We start from the raw sequence: 15174 nt of genomic DNA on the forward strand, positions 1-15174 counted from the left end.
AAATCAACTATTGCTGCAGTGCTAGAATGTCTCCCTCGAAGAGTTTGGGTTTTAAACCGGTACTCAAAGTACGGCCCGCGGGCCGCCAGCGGCCCCACGGACCTAACTTGGCGGCCCGCGACCGCGAGACGCACACCAAACGCAATAAACAATGGCCGCCGTATGTAAACATAGAGGAGGGCCGCGGGAGCATGCTCCCGCGGCCCTCCTCTATGTTTACATACGGCGGCCATTGTTTATTGCGTTGCCCTGACGATCTGTGGAAGCCAAAGCCCCATAAAAGTCAGCGCTTGCAGCTAACTTTTACGGGGCTTTGGTCGTCTGCCTGCTGTCACCGGCTCCACGTCTGCTGCCCGCCTGCCTGCCTGCTGTTCCAGATTTGTGGCATCTTTACAGTGCTTTGAGTCAGGTAAGGCTCTTTGGTTATTTATTTATTTGTTTTTAATGTAGTGTGTGTTACTGGGGTAGGCGTGTGAGCAGATTGCGCTGTGTGTGTGCGCTGTGTGTGTGTTTTACTGGGGTGGGGTGAGAGCAGATGGCGCTGTGTGTGTGCGCGCTGTGTGTGTTACTGGGGTGGGGTGAGAGCAGATGGCGCTGTGTGTGTGCGCGCTGTGTGTGTTACTGGGGTAGGGGTGAGAGCAGATGGCGCTGTATGTGTGCGCGCTGTGTGTGTTACTGGGGTAGGGGTGAGAGCAGATGGCGCTGTGTGTGTGCGCGCTGTGTGTGTTACTGGGGTAGGGGTGAGAGCAGATGGCGCTGTGTGTGTGCGCTGTGTGTGTGTGTTACTGGGGTAGGGGTGAGAGCAGATGGCGCTGTATGTGTGCGCGCTGTGTGTGTTACTGGGGTAGGGGTGAGAGCAGATGGCGCTGTGTGTGTGCGCGCTGTGTGTGTTACTGGGGTAGGGGTGAGAGCAGATGGCGCTGTATGTGTGCGCGCTGTGTGTGTTACTGGGGTAGGGGTGAGAGCAGATGGCGCTGTGTGTGTGCGCGCTGTGTGTGTTACTGGGGTAGGGGTGAGAGCAAAAGTTTGCTGAGAAAAAGTTTGTGAGTACCCATGCCCTAGAGCATGGGTACTCACAAACTTTTTCTCTGGGGCCAAAATTGCAGTATGGTTTGCGGCCGAGGGCCGCACTGAAGTGACAGCGGGGGGCGGGGCTTAGAGGGGGCGGGGCTTAGAGGGGGCGGGGCTTAGAGGGGGAACAACCACCCCACCCCCTTTTTCAAAACAATGCCCCTACCCCAGTAACACACGCAGCGCGCACACATACAGCGCCATCTGCTCTCACCCCTACCCCAGTAACACACACACACAGCGCACACACACAGCGCCATCTGCTCTCACCCCTACCCCAGTAACACACACAGCGCGCGCACACACAGCGCCATCTGCTCTCACCCCTACCCCAGTAACACACACAGCGCGCACACATACAGCGCCATCTGCTCTCACCCCTACCCCAGTAACACACACAGCGCGCACACACACAGCGCCATCTGCTCTCACCCCTACCCCAGTAACACACACAGCGCGCACACATACAGCGCCATCTGCTCTCACCCCTACCCCAGTAACACACACACACACAGCGCCATCTGCTCTCACCCCTACCCCAGTAACACACACAGCGCGCACACACACAGCGCCATCTGCTCTCACCCCTACCCCAGTAACACACACAGCGCGCACACACACAGCGCCATCTGCTCTCACCCCTACCCCAGTAACACACACAGCGCGCACACATACAGCGCCATCTGCTCTCACCCCTACCCCAGTAACACACACACACAGCGCACACACACAGCGCCATCTGCTCTCACCCCTACCCCAGTAACACACACAGCGCGCACACACACAGCGCCATCTGCTCTCACCCCTACCCCAGTAACACACACAGCGCGCACACATACAGCGCCATCTGCTCTCACCCCTACCCCAGTAACACACACAGCGCGCACACACACAGCGCCATCTGCTCTCACCCCACCCCAGTAACACACACAGCGCGCACACACACAGCGCCATCTGCTCTCACCCCACCAAAACACACACACAGCGCACACACACAGCGCAATCTGCTCACACGCCTACCCCAGTAACACACACTACATTAAAAACAAATAAATAAATAACCAAAGAGCCTTACCTGACTCAAAGCACTGTAAAGATGCCACAAATCTGGAACAGCAGGCAGGCAGGCGGGCAGCAGACGTGGAGCCGGTGACAGCAGGCAGACGACCAAAGCCCCGTAAAAGTTAGCTGCAAGCGCTGACTTTTATGGGGCTTTGGCTTCCACAGATCGTCAGGGCAACGCAATAAACAATGGCCGCCGTATGTAAACATAGAGGAGGGCCGCGGGAGCATGCTCCCGCGGCCCTCCTCTATGTTTACATACGGCGGCCATTGTTTATTGCGTTTGGTGTGCGTCTCGCGGTCGCGGGCCGCCAAGTTAGGTCCGTGGGGCCGCTGGCGGCCCGCGGGCCGTACTTTGAGTACCGGTGCTCTAGGGGCTGCGAGGAACAAATGTCCATCACCCACCTTAACTCTATTTGCTTAGGGTCAGCCATGGTTCCAAGTCATATGTGTATTGTCTCAATATGTACCCCAAGGCAATTAAGGAGAGGGAAATCAACTTTTTATGGCGTAGGTCCTCGTTATCAAACGAGGTTGGTGTTGTTTTCGGGCCCACTCCCGGTCACCACATTATCACTCATTGAGCCCACGAAAGAAGCATTCTTTGAGCGTAAAGTCAGCCAGGTTCCCTTTGACTCCAATAGGATCCTTATCCTTTGAGCTAGAATTAGCGCCTCTGGAGTTCTCTAAGCTGGCGCCATGGACTCAGGGTTGGCAAGTGGCTCCACTACCACCTCTAGGGCCGTCCCTGAAGCCTGTGGGTAAAATCTGGCTGAATCCTGCAAGGCTTTCACCTCGATGCTGCAGTTTCTCAACATCCAGGCTCGGGTCCAGTGCTGTTTCCTAATGCCATATTGGGCTTTTTTTCCCCTAGGGCTGCAACTCTGTGGCGCATCTTTGGCCCCAGGGGACTTTTTAGCATGCCCTTCATGTGGGTGCTAGTGTCATTCAGCTTCAAAATCCGGTGCTATCCCGCCTAACCTTTATGCCCCAAGTACACAGCGCCACAAATGTCTGCATACCTTGGGCCACTTACTTCACCTTCTTAGCCTGTCTGCACCAAGCCCCGCATTACCAGCTCCTACAGAGCCCGTGTGCCCTGTGAAAGAATACGGATCAAGAATACAGACCCATGTATTTTCAGAGAGGTGAGATATCACCAGAAACTTCTCTTATGGCTACGTTTTATGGATACTTTTAACCACAGATTACTTACCTTGTGAATGTTCCCCAGGCATCAGACTGGATCCGTAACCTTTTTGAGCAGTACTCCTGGCCTTCTGTAGGCGGCGTCATACGGCTCAGCACCAATGTCATTTTGCTCCAGTAATGAAAAGTAAAGCGGCATATAAGCACCCCCCATGCACACTGCCTTCAGTTCCCTTCTTACTGCTCTTCAAGACAGAGATCCAGTGCGCTAACCCTTGGTCTCGGACAAGACTCTCCAAATTTAGTATATCAGTCTGGTGTGCAAGGGAAATGTCACCTTCCAGAATTACAGGGTTCAAGCCTTGTAGGGACTCTCGCAAGTAGATCTCTGTGACAGATCCCCACAAGGTATGTGTAGTACAGAGGGATCTGTCACAGAGATCTACTTGCGAGAATCCGTCCGTTCCAAAAAGCTTTTCCTGAGCTCGAGGGGTGGAATTGGCGCCATAAGATCAAAAGGGCACATAGAATTCCTCTAGTGAGAAAGCAGGCGAACAATGACACGGATGTCCTGAACTAATCTGGTTTATATTGGCAATTTTGTTCTGAGGCAAATAGTTTTTGATAAAGCACGGCCGGACTCCGTGTGCAGTTGAGGGCTGCTGCTTCTTTGTGAGGCTGGACTTCTGCCACGTGACGGTAGAGACTTGGAGACTCAAGCAGCTGACCACGTCCTTCAGGATAAGGGTGCACAGGCATTTTTGGTGAACCCGGTTAGAGTAACGGTTATCTGGAACGATAAAATACAAATGTTTACATCCAAAGAGAAAGCTAAAGAGTTCTTGTACAATATTCGTTTTTGAGCCTTGTATCTAATGAAATACTCGCCTGGGATCAGGGTCACTGATATGGTTATAGGGTTATGGACACTAGGAAGGAGGAGCGGTCTGGTAGGTTGGATAGTATTGTATTCGCAATACTTACGGTGCAAGAACGTCAGTAAAGAGGATCACCATAATACGAGGCTCTGGCCGGGAGATGGAGAAGTCTCAAACACCATCAGCGGGCTTATGATGGGTCTGCATGCTTCACAGGGGTTGGAGGAGGGGAAGGGGTCTTGGGAGGACAGTGGAGAGAAAGGGGGGAGGGCCGTCGCGGTAGCGCGGATGTCACTTAAAGTCAGCGGAGCAGATACAAGAAGGGTGAATGGGAAGTGCAGCACAGGACTGTTAATCGGAGGGATTTCCTAGGACAGTTGGTGTGGCCAAGGATGCGTGGGTTAGGCTTTCTTTTCTTTGGGCAGTGCTTTAACTGTGGTATTCAGATCTACCGATCAAATAATGCAGACTAGGACAATTTGAATATGTTCTGCCAATGTATGTGGCTTAAACGATAAGACAAAAATGCAAAAAGTTGCCGCGGTATTCAGAACGATAGGGCCAGATATTATATACGAGCAGGAAACGCATATCCCTTGGCAGAGGAAGGATTGGTTGCAAATCAGGGAATTTTCACTCCTCACAAACACTTCTCAGCGATCCTCTAATAGGGGGAGTCAAATCTAGCTCGGAAACATAGCTGCTTGGTGAAACATATGCTCACAGACAAGTTGGGTAAATGGGCGATAGTGGAATGCCTGGTGGCGGGGACCACTTTTACTCTCTATCTGCGGTTCCATTCTGGATGAGGCAGCAGTTTTCAACGAGTTGGTGGTAGAACGGGATTCAAGTCCCACCCCTCTGGTAGTGTGTGGCAATCTAAATATCCATATGGGAGTGACTGTTAATAACAGGCAGAGAAGTATGCTGGGAATAAGCTGCTGATATACAGAGCAGTGCGCCATCTTTTGGGCAGCCGCAGCTTTTTGGATGTTTGGGACTGGCTTAAACCCCTGAAGTATGTCCGGTTGGATTATTTCTTCATTGCCATTGGCTTAGTAGAGAAAACAAGTATTAGAAGACTTCTTGAGGGCCTTCGCTGATCATAACCTGCTGATTCTACAAATTTCGGATTTCGAGGTAGCTAGGACTGCGTGGAAATTGAAATTTCATAGGAAACTGCTCTTAAACACCAGCTATTTTAACCTCACGAGAAAGTGGATAGTGGACTTCTTGGATGTAAATAGGAACAATGATTCGGCGGGCAGTCTGGGACTCTTTCAGAGCGGGGTTAGGGGTGAGACTCATTCGTTTTTCCACTCATAGTGCGAGGCAACAGGCCACTGAAGCGCTAAAATCATTCGATCCTGGAAAAGCTGCAGGGCCTGACAAAATACTGTTAGAATTTTATAAAGTTATATTTCCAGAGCTGGTCAAAGTCTTGTTGAGTACGTTCTTGGTGTCAAGCGGGCGGTCCCCCCCCATCCTCATGCTGAAGTACAAACATAGTGGTCTTTAGGAAGAAAGAGAAACCCCCTGAGAAACCTGGGTCATATAGGCTGATTTAATTAATAAACTAAGATGTCAAACTACTCTAAAGTCTTAGCAACATGTATGTGGAGGGTCATGGCCAAACTGGTCTCCCTTTGGCAGCATGTATTTATGCTAGGACATGGGACTAAAGATCATATTAGGCATGCCATTACACTGGACATTGCAGAAGTGACTGGGGACACTTTGGTTATAATCCTCGATGCAGCAAAGGCATTTGACTGGGTCTCCTGGGGCTATCTCTGGAAAGTGCTCAGTTGTAAGGGGCTTGGGCCAAGCTTGATTAAGATAGTAAAGACACTATATTATAACCCAACTGCCCAACTCCAAATCATCGGCATGGTGTCAGGAAGGATGGCTATAACAAGAGGCACTAGGCAGGGATGTCCCTGTTCCCCTCGTCTGTTTGCAGTATATATTGACCCATTTGTCATCCAATTGTTAAGGAACCTGACTGTTATACCAGCTAGGGTGAAGGGGTTACACACAGAAGTGTTAGTGTATGCAGATGATATTGCTTTGCTAACATCACGTCAGAATGCTATGGTGTGAGTAAAAAAAAAAGCCAAAGCTATTTGGGGGCAATCTCAGGGTATCTATCATCTGATACGGAGAAAACCCAGATTGTGTGCACTAGTACTATCGCAATGATGGTTAGCCATAGAATGGACAAGGTGACCTATCTGGGAATTAAGATCACGACTCAAATGAGGAGCATCACTGAAATAACATTTTCTCCATTATTGGGAAAGGTCAGATAAGACCTAATGAGAATGAATAGTTTACATCTCACCCTAGCAGGAAGATGTAACGTGATAAAAATGACTAGCTTACCAAAGGTACTATATCTATTTAGAGCCATTGTATTAGAACTGGAAATGTTCTGGCTTAAAAAGCTAGATACCGTCTGTAACAACTTCATATGGCAGTATAAAGGGCACGGAGGGCTTTGAAATATTTGGTGCTGCTTAGAAATATAAGGGGCTGCGTAGTTCCTAATTTCAAACTATAGTACTGGTCAGCACTTTTTGCAATACAAGGGAAATTTGATTACAGACAGGGAGAGTCCCACTCGTTTGTCTAGAGTAGCCATTAATTTATAAACTGACACTGGGTGAGGATGCCAGAGGATGTTTTACGAGGAATGTGGAGCTTAGCTACTACAAAAAGGTGACATTCAACTCAGTGTAGAGCAGCCTTTAAGATCAGCTCAAGATCAAAATCGGTATTACTAGATATGATAGATATATCCCATTGTGGCGATCTCCCATTCTTCCATCAATATTTCATGATGGATTCTGTAAATTATGGAAGCAAACAGGGTGATCAGGAAGGGTGATTTATTCAATCACGACCAACTTTGCTCATTTAGTGATCTGCAGATCAAGTTTGGCTTGAGGGGGAAAACCTTCTTTAAATACCTGCAGTTTAGGGATTTTGTATCCAAACTTGGCAATGGGGTATTCTCTGATGGAAAAAAAAAATCCTCTTCTGGAACTCATGGTACGAAAAAGCAGACTCGAGCAGATCTATAAATCATTGAACGATCAGGGTTTGGACGATCCAGAATCTCAAGCGGGAAGATGGGAAGCAAGGCTGGGGACTATGGGCATAGACAAATAGAAGTCACTTGAGGTTGGGATGGAAGTCTTGCTCACTGCTAATCTGAAGAGCCAGCACCATAAAACCACTTTTAATCTTTATTACAGTCTGGTGGAACTGCACAGTTGGCAGAAAAGATCTGATGATAAATGTCCTCAATGTGACCAGGCCCCCACAGATATGGCCCATATGTTTTCTGTATTTAGAAAGTTACAGGTCCTAAAAGATGGAATACAGGACTTTCTGGAGGATGTACTTAAACTGAAAATTGGCATCATTCTTTCAGTAATGTTATTTGGTTTCCACCAACATCTATTGAGGGATAGTGGGAAGCTCCATTTTGTATTCATTACTGTGGCCATAGCTCACCACCTTATAGCAGCGGTCTGGTTAAACACAGGGCCACCAACAATGCAGCAGTGGTTTGTCCCCTTGTCCTTGACCCCGCACACGCTGCCGATTGCGTGTTCGAGGCCCTCCTCCACCCGGAGGCATCCCTGGTGTCTAGTAGGCTCTGGTAAGTGTCACTACACTTGTTCTTTGTGCCTTTTTAACTTTTTGTGACTCGTCTGTGCCTTCAATTATTGTGCCGTTCATGTTATTGTGACTCGTTTTCTGTGCCTTGAATTACTGTGCCGTTCTTTCCTCAGTTTCCTTCTGTGACTTTTTCTGCCACTTTTGCCCCTTGTGGGCTCCCCTTGCCGGCTCTCTGTGAGCCACTTTCCCCGTAGCTGCCTCCCTGCGCGCGCCCCCATTTGCCGCTCCCTCCCGCCTCCCAGCTGCTCCTCCCTCCCCCCCCTCCCTTCTTAATGGCGGTCGCTGCGTGTCGAGGGTGAGCGACCTCTGACCTGATTTTGGTCAGGAGATCGCTCCCCCACGTCCGCAGCACCACCAAGCTGTCCCCTTGTCCTTGACCCCGCACACGCTGCCGATCGCTTGTTCGAGGCCCTCCTCCACCCGCAGGCATCCACCTGCGCCTCGTCCCTGGTGTCTAGTGGGCTCTGGTAAGCGTCACTAGACTTGTGCTTTGTGCCTTTTTAACTTTTTGTGACTCATTTTCTGTGCCTTGAATTATTGTGCCGGTCATGTTATTGTGACTCGTTTTCTGTGCCTTGAATTACTGTGCCGTTCTTTCCTCAGTTTCCTTCTCTGCCTTTTTCTGCCGCTTTTGCCCCTTGTGCGCTCCCCTTGCCGGCTCTCTCTGAGCCGCTTTCCCCGCCGCTGCCTCCCTGCGGCCCTGCCCCCATTTGCCGCTCCCTCCCGCCTCCCAGCTGCTCCTCCCTCCCCCCTCCATTCTTAATGGCGGTCACTGCGCATCCGCGCAGCGGGTGCACCAGATTCAAGCCCGTCTGTGCCCATCCGTGCCTGGAACACGCCAAGCGCCACCCCCCCCTGGTCCGCGAGACCCCTGCACCTCCAGACGCCGCTACACGGCCGACCAACTCAACGACCTCAATCCCGGCCGCATCACAGCATGCTTCCAGTCCTCACCAAGGAACACCAACGGACCCTTCTCATGCCACACCTGCAGATTCACCTGCGACGGAACGAAACCAAGAAAGACCGGAACAAACCACCTCCACTGCATACTCCTCAACACCCGCTCCGCACGCAAGCATGCCATCGAGCGCTGGGACCTGCTCAACTCCACCGCCCCAGACGTAGCCATCCTGACCGAAACCTGGTGGACCGACTCCTCGGCGCCCGACATCGCAATAGCCATCCCGGACGGCTACAAGATCATCCGTAGGGACCGCACCAACGGAATCGGAGGAGGAATAGCCATAGCCCACAAATCCACCCTCAAGGTCGACACCCACACTGACGACTCCCTCAAGACCGCCGAACACCTACATTTCCGCATCCACACCGACCCCAACACAACTCTCAGAGGAACGCTCATCTACAGACCCCCGGACCACGAGCACCTTTCAGCGAATCCCTCGCCGATCTCACCAGCATCCACGCACTCACCTCAACGGGCTACATCCTCCTCGGGGACCTAAATTTCCACCTGGAGAACAACAACGACACAAACTCCACTACCCTGATCGACAACCTCACCAACCACGGCCTCAGACAACTCGTCGACACACCAACCCACATCGCTGGCCACACGCTTGACCCCATCTTCTTCTCAAGCGCTCACGTCACCTTCAACCATACCACTGTACTCCACTGGACCGACCACCACTGCATCCATTTCACTTACAAGAAACATACCGAGCACCATCGCACCCAACAGCCACCCCGCCGATGCTGGAGCAAAGTTACAGAAGACCTGCTTATCAACACCCGCGCCCAGAACCCACCCCCTGAACCCACCAACCCAGATACCGCCGCCCGCAACCTCACTCTGTGGATCAACGATTGCGCCAACACCCTCGCACCACTCAAGAAACCCACCGACAACCAAACCAGAAAAAAAGCCAGCTGGTTCACCGACGAGCTCCTAAACTCCAAACGCGACTGCCGGAAGCTAAAAAAGGAATGGCTCCTCAAACGCGCACCCGACAGCCTCACAGCCCACAAGGACGCCACCCGTAATCACCAACAACTCATCAGACAAGCCAAACGATCCCATTTCAAAGACCGCCTGGACAACAACGCGCACGACAGTAAAGAGCTCTTCAGCATCGTGAAAGAACTCTCCAACCCCAGCGCCAACATAAATGACATCCCTCCATCCCAAGAACTCTGCAATGCACTGTCCACCTTTTTCCACCGGAAGATCACCAACATCCACAACAGCTTCAACGCCACTCCCACGCCAGCCCCCACCCCCGAACACCCCACCTGCACAAACCACCTGACATCCTAGACCCCAACGTCAACTACACAGAGACACGCAGGATCATGAACTCCATCCACTCAGGATCTCGGTCAGACCCTGCCCCCACCACGTATACAACAAAGCCGGCTCCACCATCGCCCCCCAACTACGGAAGGTCATCAACATCTCCTTCGAAACAGCGACATTCCCGGAAAGATGGAAACACGCCGAAATCCGCACCCTCCTCTAGAAACCCAAAGCAGACCCCAACGACCTCAAGAACTTCCGACCCATCTCCCTACTCCCTTTCCCAGCGAAGGTGATTGAAAAAATCGTCAACACACAACTAACCAGCCACCTCGAAGACGATGACATCTTGGACCCCTCCCAGTCCGGCTTCCGACGAAACCACAGCACTGAGACCGCCCTTCTCGCCGCCACTGACGACATCAGATGCCAAATGGACAACGGCGAAACATCAGCCCTCATCCTCCTGGACCTATCTGCCGCCTTCGACACAGTCTGCCACCGCACCCTGAAATCACGCCTCCAAGAAATCGGAATTCAAGGAAAAGCCCTAGACTGGATCATCTCATTCCTCTCCGGCAGAACCCAGAGAGTCCGCCTCCCCCCTTCCGCTCCGAAGCCACTGACATCATCTGCGGCGTCCCCCAAGGCTCATCCCTCAGCCCGACGCTGTTCAAAGTCCACATGGCCCCCCTCGCGCAAGTGGCCTGACAACACAACCTCAACATTCTCACCTACCCGGCTCATCCTTTCACTCACCAAAGACCCGCCCACCGCCAAAACCAACCTCCACGAGGAAATGAAATCCATCGCCGAATGGATGAGAAGCAGCCGTCTGAAACAAAACTTGGACAAGATGGAGGTCCTCATCCTCGGACCCTCCTCCTCTGCCCAGGGCGACTCCTGGTGGCCTACCGCACTAGGAACCCCACCGACACCGACTGACCACGCTCGCAACCTGGGCTTCATCCTCGACTCCTCCTTCACCTTGTCTAAACAGATCAACGCAGTTTCCTCCTCCTGCTACAATACACTCCACATGCTCCGTAGAATCTACAAGTGGATCCCGTCAGAAACCAGAAGAACTGTGACACAGACCCTCGTCAGCAGCAGACTGGACTACGACAACGCACTCTACACAGGCATCCCAGCAAAAGACCTACTACGCCTCCAACGCATCCAAAACTCCTCCGCCCGGCTGATCCTCGACGTACTCCGCCACAACCACATCTCCCACCACCTGAGAAACCTTCACTGGCTCCCCGTGGACAAGAGGATCACTTTCAAGCTTCTTACCAACGCTCACAAAGCGCTCCACGACACCGGACCAGCCTACCTGAACAACAGGCTCAGCTTCTACACCCCCACCCATCAGCTCCGCTCCACTGACCTCGCCCTCGCTCCCCGCATCCGAAGAAAGACCTCCGGCGGCAGATCCTTCTCATACCTCGACGCCAAAACTTGGAACACCCTCCCCACCAACCTACGACAGACCCAAGACCTACACACCTTCAGTAGACTCCTCAAGACCTGGCTCTTCGATCAGTAACAGTACCCCCCCCCACCCCCCCAGCACCTTGAAACCCTCACGGGTACGTAGAGCGCTTTATAAATCCAGTGATTGATTGATTGTTTTGTGTCCCTCCAAGGGAAAGATGGCTAGGAAATGTGGGGCCCTTATCTAGTCGCCTATGATGAAGTGGGTAGAGAACAGACTGGGAATACAGGATGGGCTAGACCCAGGTGGGCAGGGTAAAAAGTCTGATGAAGGCTGACTTAGTCTGAGTGTTGTCACAATCAAATGGGCCACGTGTACACTTGACCCAGCTCTAGGCTGTACTCTAATTTTTAATATGCTTATAGGATTAAGAATTAGAGATGGTGTTTTGCCTCAAAAGGGCACCTAATGTGGAAAATACTAATATCAGTAATTGTTGAATTTGCAGTTTGAGCTAATGATGTATTGTTCTGATCTGGCCTGAAAGCACTAGCTGATGTTATATCTAGACAAATATTTTTACACTGATTCCTTGCACAACTTTCCCATAAATACATCAGCCAAACGCCATGTTTGTTTCAAATTTAGGATACAGGATTACGAACAGGCAGAGCCAGCTGCCAGCACCATTCGAGAAGGAAGAAATCTGGATGAATTAACTTTTATTTTAATGACAGCCTAATGATATTAATAGGCTTGGGCTAGCCTTATAAGAATGTCTTTGGATGAATTGTTATGTACACCGCTTCTCTGACAAAAATAATTAAAAAAAAATCTGAGCTTAGTCTCAATATATCCCAAATTTCCAGGTTCATCAGTGATTCTGCAGGAGATTGAAACTTTCTGTGTAGCTATCCTGTGCCTTTGTTGGCACCTTAACGTCACCCTCCGGCATACCTTTGGCACCCAGGGATCTGAGAGTCCCTCCAACTGAACGTCCGCAGGCGGGTTCGCCCTTGCCACAGTCTGACCTTCCAAAGCAATTTCAGGTTCTGCACCAGTGCCAGTTTCAGTACTGGCTTGCCGGTCCGTGACAATTCCTTTTGCGTCGACACTAGTGCTAACAACATGAGAGAACTATACTGTAGGAAGCTGGCCCAGTGGGTGGTGGGCACCTATGGTGTTACACCTTATTCTAGGTCCAGGCAAACACCAATTAGTTAGTGTTAGTGTCTAGACAGTCAGGACTCTCTAGGGTAGCTGTGGTGAGTAGCCAATACTTAATTAGAAAGCATGTGAAGCACTTGCAGTACCACAGTAGTCACACAGTAACTTATCACACAGGGTTTAAAAAATAAAGGTACTTTATTATAGGCAGACCAAACTAGACTGCCTTTGGTATATCTCCCTCTGGAGGTATGAACACATAAAATATACACAGGTAAGGACTTGGGAAAAGCATAAATTATCTAGGGCCCTACAGGGGAGGCCAAACAATATACTAAAAAAATGGAATGCAAACGGGTGTTCCCCACCAGTGTATGGAGTAGTTAGGCAATGGTTGTGGCAGAGAGGAACCCCAAAAGGTAAGTACAGAGAAGGTCCCCAGCGGCCAGGTGCAGAGAGGTAAGTTACTCGGTTCTCCCATAGGCTAACATGGTGACATAGTGGTTGGAGAATTCAGAAGCAAGACCGAACCAGGGGAACCCAAGGACGGATTCCGGGTGATGAGGATCTGCAAAAGAAGAGGACAGAGTCTACTACACGCAGGACTGTCCAGGTGGGGCAGGAGCAAGTGCCCACCCTTCTGTAGCTGAAGATCTAGAGCAAGGGTGATGGATGAAGTCCAGCTGCGGACTCCAGGAGCTGCAGAGGAGGTCCGGAAGTCACCTACAAACTGTCCCTGATGGTCACCGAATTGCAGATTGGTCAGTGGTCAGGAAGACCACCAACAAGCGCAGGCAAATGCAAAAGAAGCTGTTTGAGGTTTTGCAGAGCTGTGGAGGACCAGCAATGTCCTGGGGACTCAACCCTTGGAGGGGTGTCAGGGCTGACTCTCAGGATGCAGGGGAGCCCGCTGAAGCAGTTGGAGCCCCCACAAGCAACCCACTGGCAGTAGGCACAGTAAGTCGCAGTGAGGCCCAGTCAGCACACCTGAAGAGGAGTAACCACATCGCTGGAGCAGCAGAAAGGAGACTGTACTTGCAGAGGTAGAGTGCTGGGGGCTGGGGCTACTTGGAGCCTGAAGTTGCCTTGGAGCAGGAGTCAATAAGCCTTGATTGGTGCAACAATTGCATGCACATGGATTCTGTCCCAGTGGCAGAGGCAAAGACTTACCATCTTCCATGTTGGGTACAAGAAAGAGAGGACTCAGGGGATCCCTCAGACCACCACCTGTGTTAGAGAATCTTCTCAGATCTGGAGGACAGAAGATCAAACAAGCCAGACATCCGTTGCCTTAGGTGCCTGCGGATGCAGGGGAGTGACTCCTTTACTCCAATGGAGATTCCTTCTTGCTTCTTAGTGCAGCTGAAGTCTTGCCATCCCCAGAGGATGCACAGCCGTAGAGATGCTGCAGAGTGCTGATAGGAGCCCTGGAAACAATGTTGCAAGGAGAGGTCGTTTCAGGTGGTGTACACTTGTTCCGTTCCTGTGCAGCCCAGTAGCGGTTCCGGAGGCCAAGAACAGAAGAAGTCTTTGCAGAGAGTTCCTGGTGGAGTCTTCCTCAAAGAATCTGGGGACCCACCCTCAAGGGAGTCCATAAATAGCCTCTGGGGTGACCACCTATTAGGAGAGGTCACTGACGTCAGCTACCTGGCTTACCCAGTCAGATGTTCCCAGAGGCCTCTGCCCATCTTGATCCAAGATGGCAGAACCAAGTGGCCACCTGGAGGAGCTCTTGGCACCACCCTAGGTGTGGAGCTGGACAGAGGAGTGGACACTCCCCATTCCTTTGTGTGTTTCACACCAGACCAGGGACTCTTGGTCCCTGGACTGATGCAAACTGGATTATGCAAGGAGGGCACCAAATGTGTCCTTCAAAGCAGCCCAATGGCACGGGAAGGCTACCCCAGCCCAGTAACACCTATTTCCAAAGGAAAGGAGGTTGCACCCCTCTCTTACAGGAAATCCTTTGTTCTGCTGTCTCCTGCTCGAGCTGGTCAAGCAGCAGGAGGGCACAATCGTGCCTGGGGGGCTGCCTGCAGAATCTTGGAGACTGGTAGGAGCAGAACTGGGAGATCCTGTTAGGAACACCCAGAGTACATGGTTGATACCAAACATGCCCAGGTTCGAAGTTACCATTATGTAGTGACCAGTACAGAGCTTAAATGGCTTCCCCGCACTTATGAAGTACAGGGAATTGGAACTGGAGCTCATAGGGGCATCTCTGCTCATTCAGGGGTACTCATACACACAGGGACCTGCACCCTGCCCTTTAGGCTGAAAGGGCCTACCATGGGGTGACCTACAGTGACCTAGTGTAGTGACCAGCAGTGAAAGGGTGCATCCAACTGAGAGTTTGGTGATACAGACATCTTCAAGTAGAGTAAAACTTAACGGTTTCCCACCACCTCACCTGATTACAAGCCTAAGTGTATTGAATAATTTGGCAAGTATATATT

At 51.2% G+C, this 15174-nt stretch overlaps 1 protein-coding gene across 1 annotated transcript in view; it reads left to right on the plus strand.

Annotated features, from left to right (window-relative positions):
* Positions 1-219: 219 nt before the first annotated feature.
* LOC138297073 (kinesin-like protein KIF28) overlaps positions 220-15174 on the plus strand; it is a 783037-nt gene continuing 768082 nt past the window's right edge. Inside the window, exon 1 of the mRNA XM_069236578.1 lies at positions 220-409. The gene's annotated coding sequence lies outside the window, so the exon portion shown is untranslated. The remainder of the gene's footprint in view (positions 410-15174) is intronic.

This window comes from Pleurodeles waltl, chromosome 5 (genome assembly GCF_031143425.1).
Source record: "Pleurodeles waltl isolate 20211129_DDA chromosome 5, aPleWal1.hap1.20221129, whole genome shotgun sequence".
Classification (NCBI taxonomy): Eukaryota; Metazoa; Chordata; class Amphibia; order Caudata; family Salamandridae; genus Pleurodeles; species Pleurodeles waltl.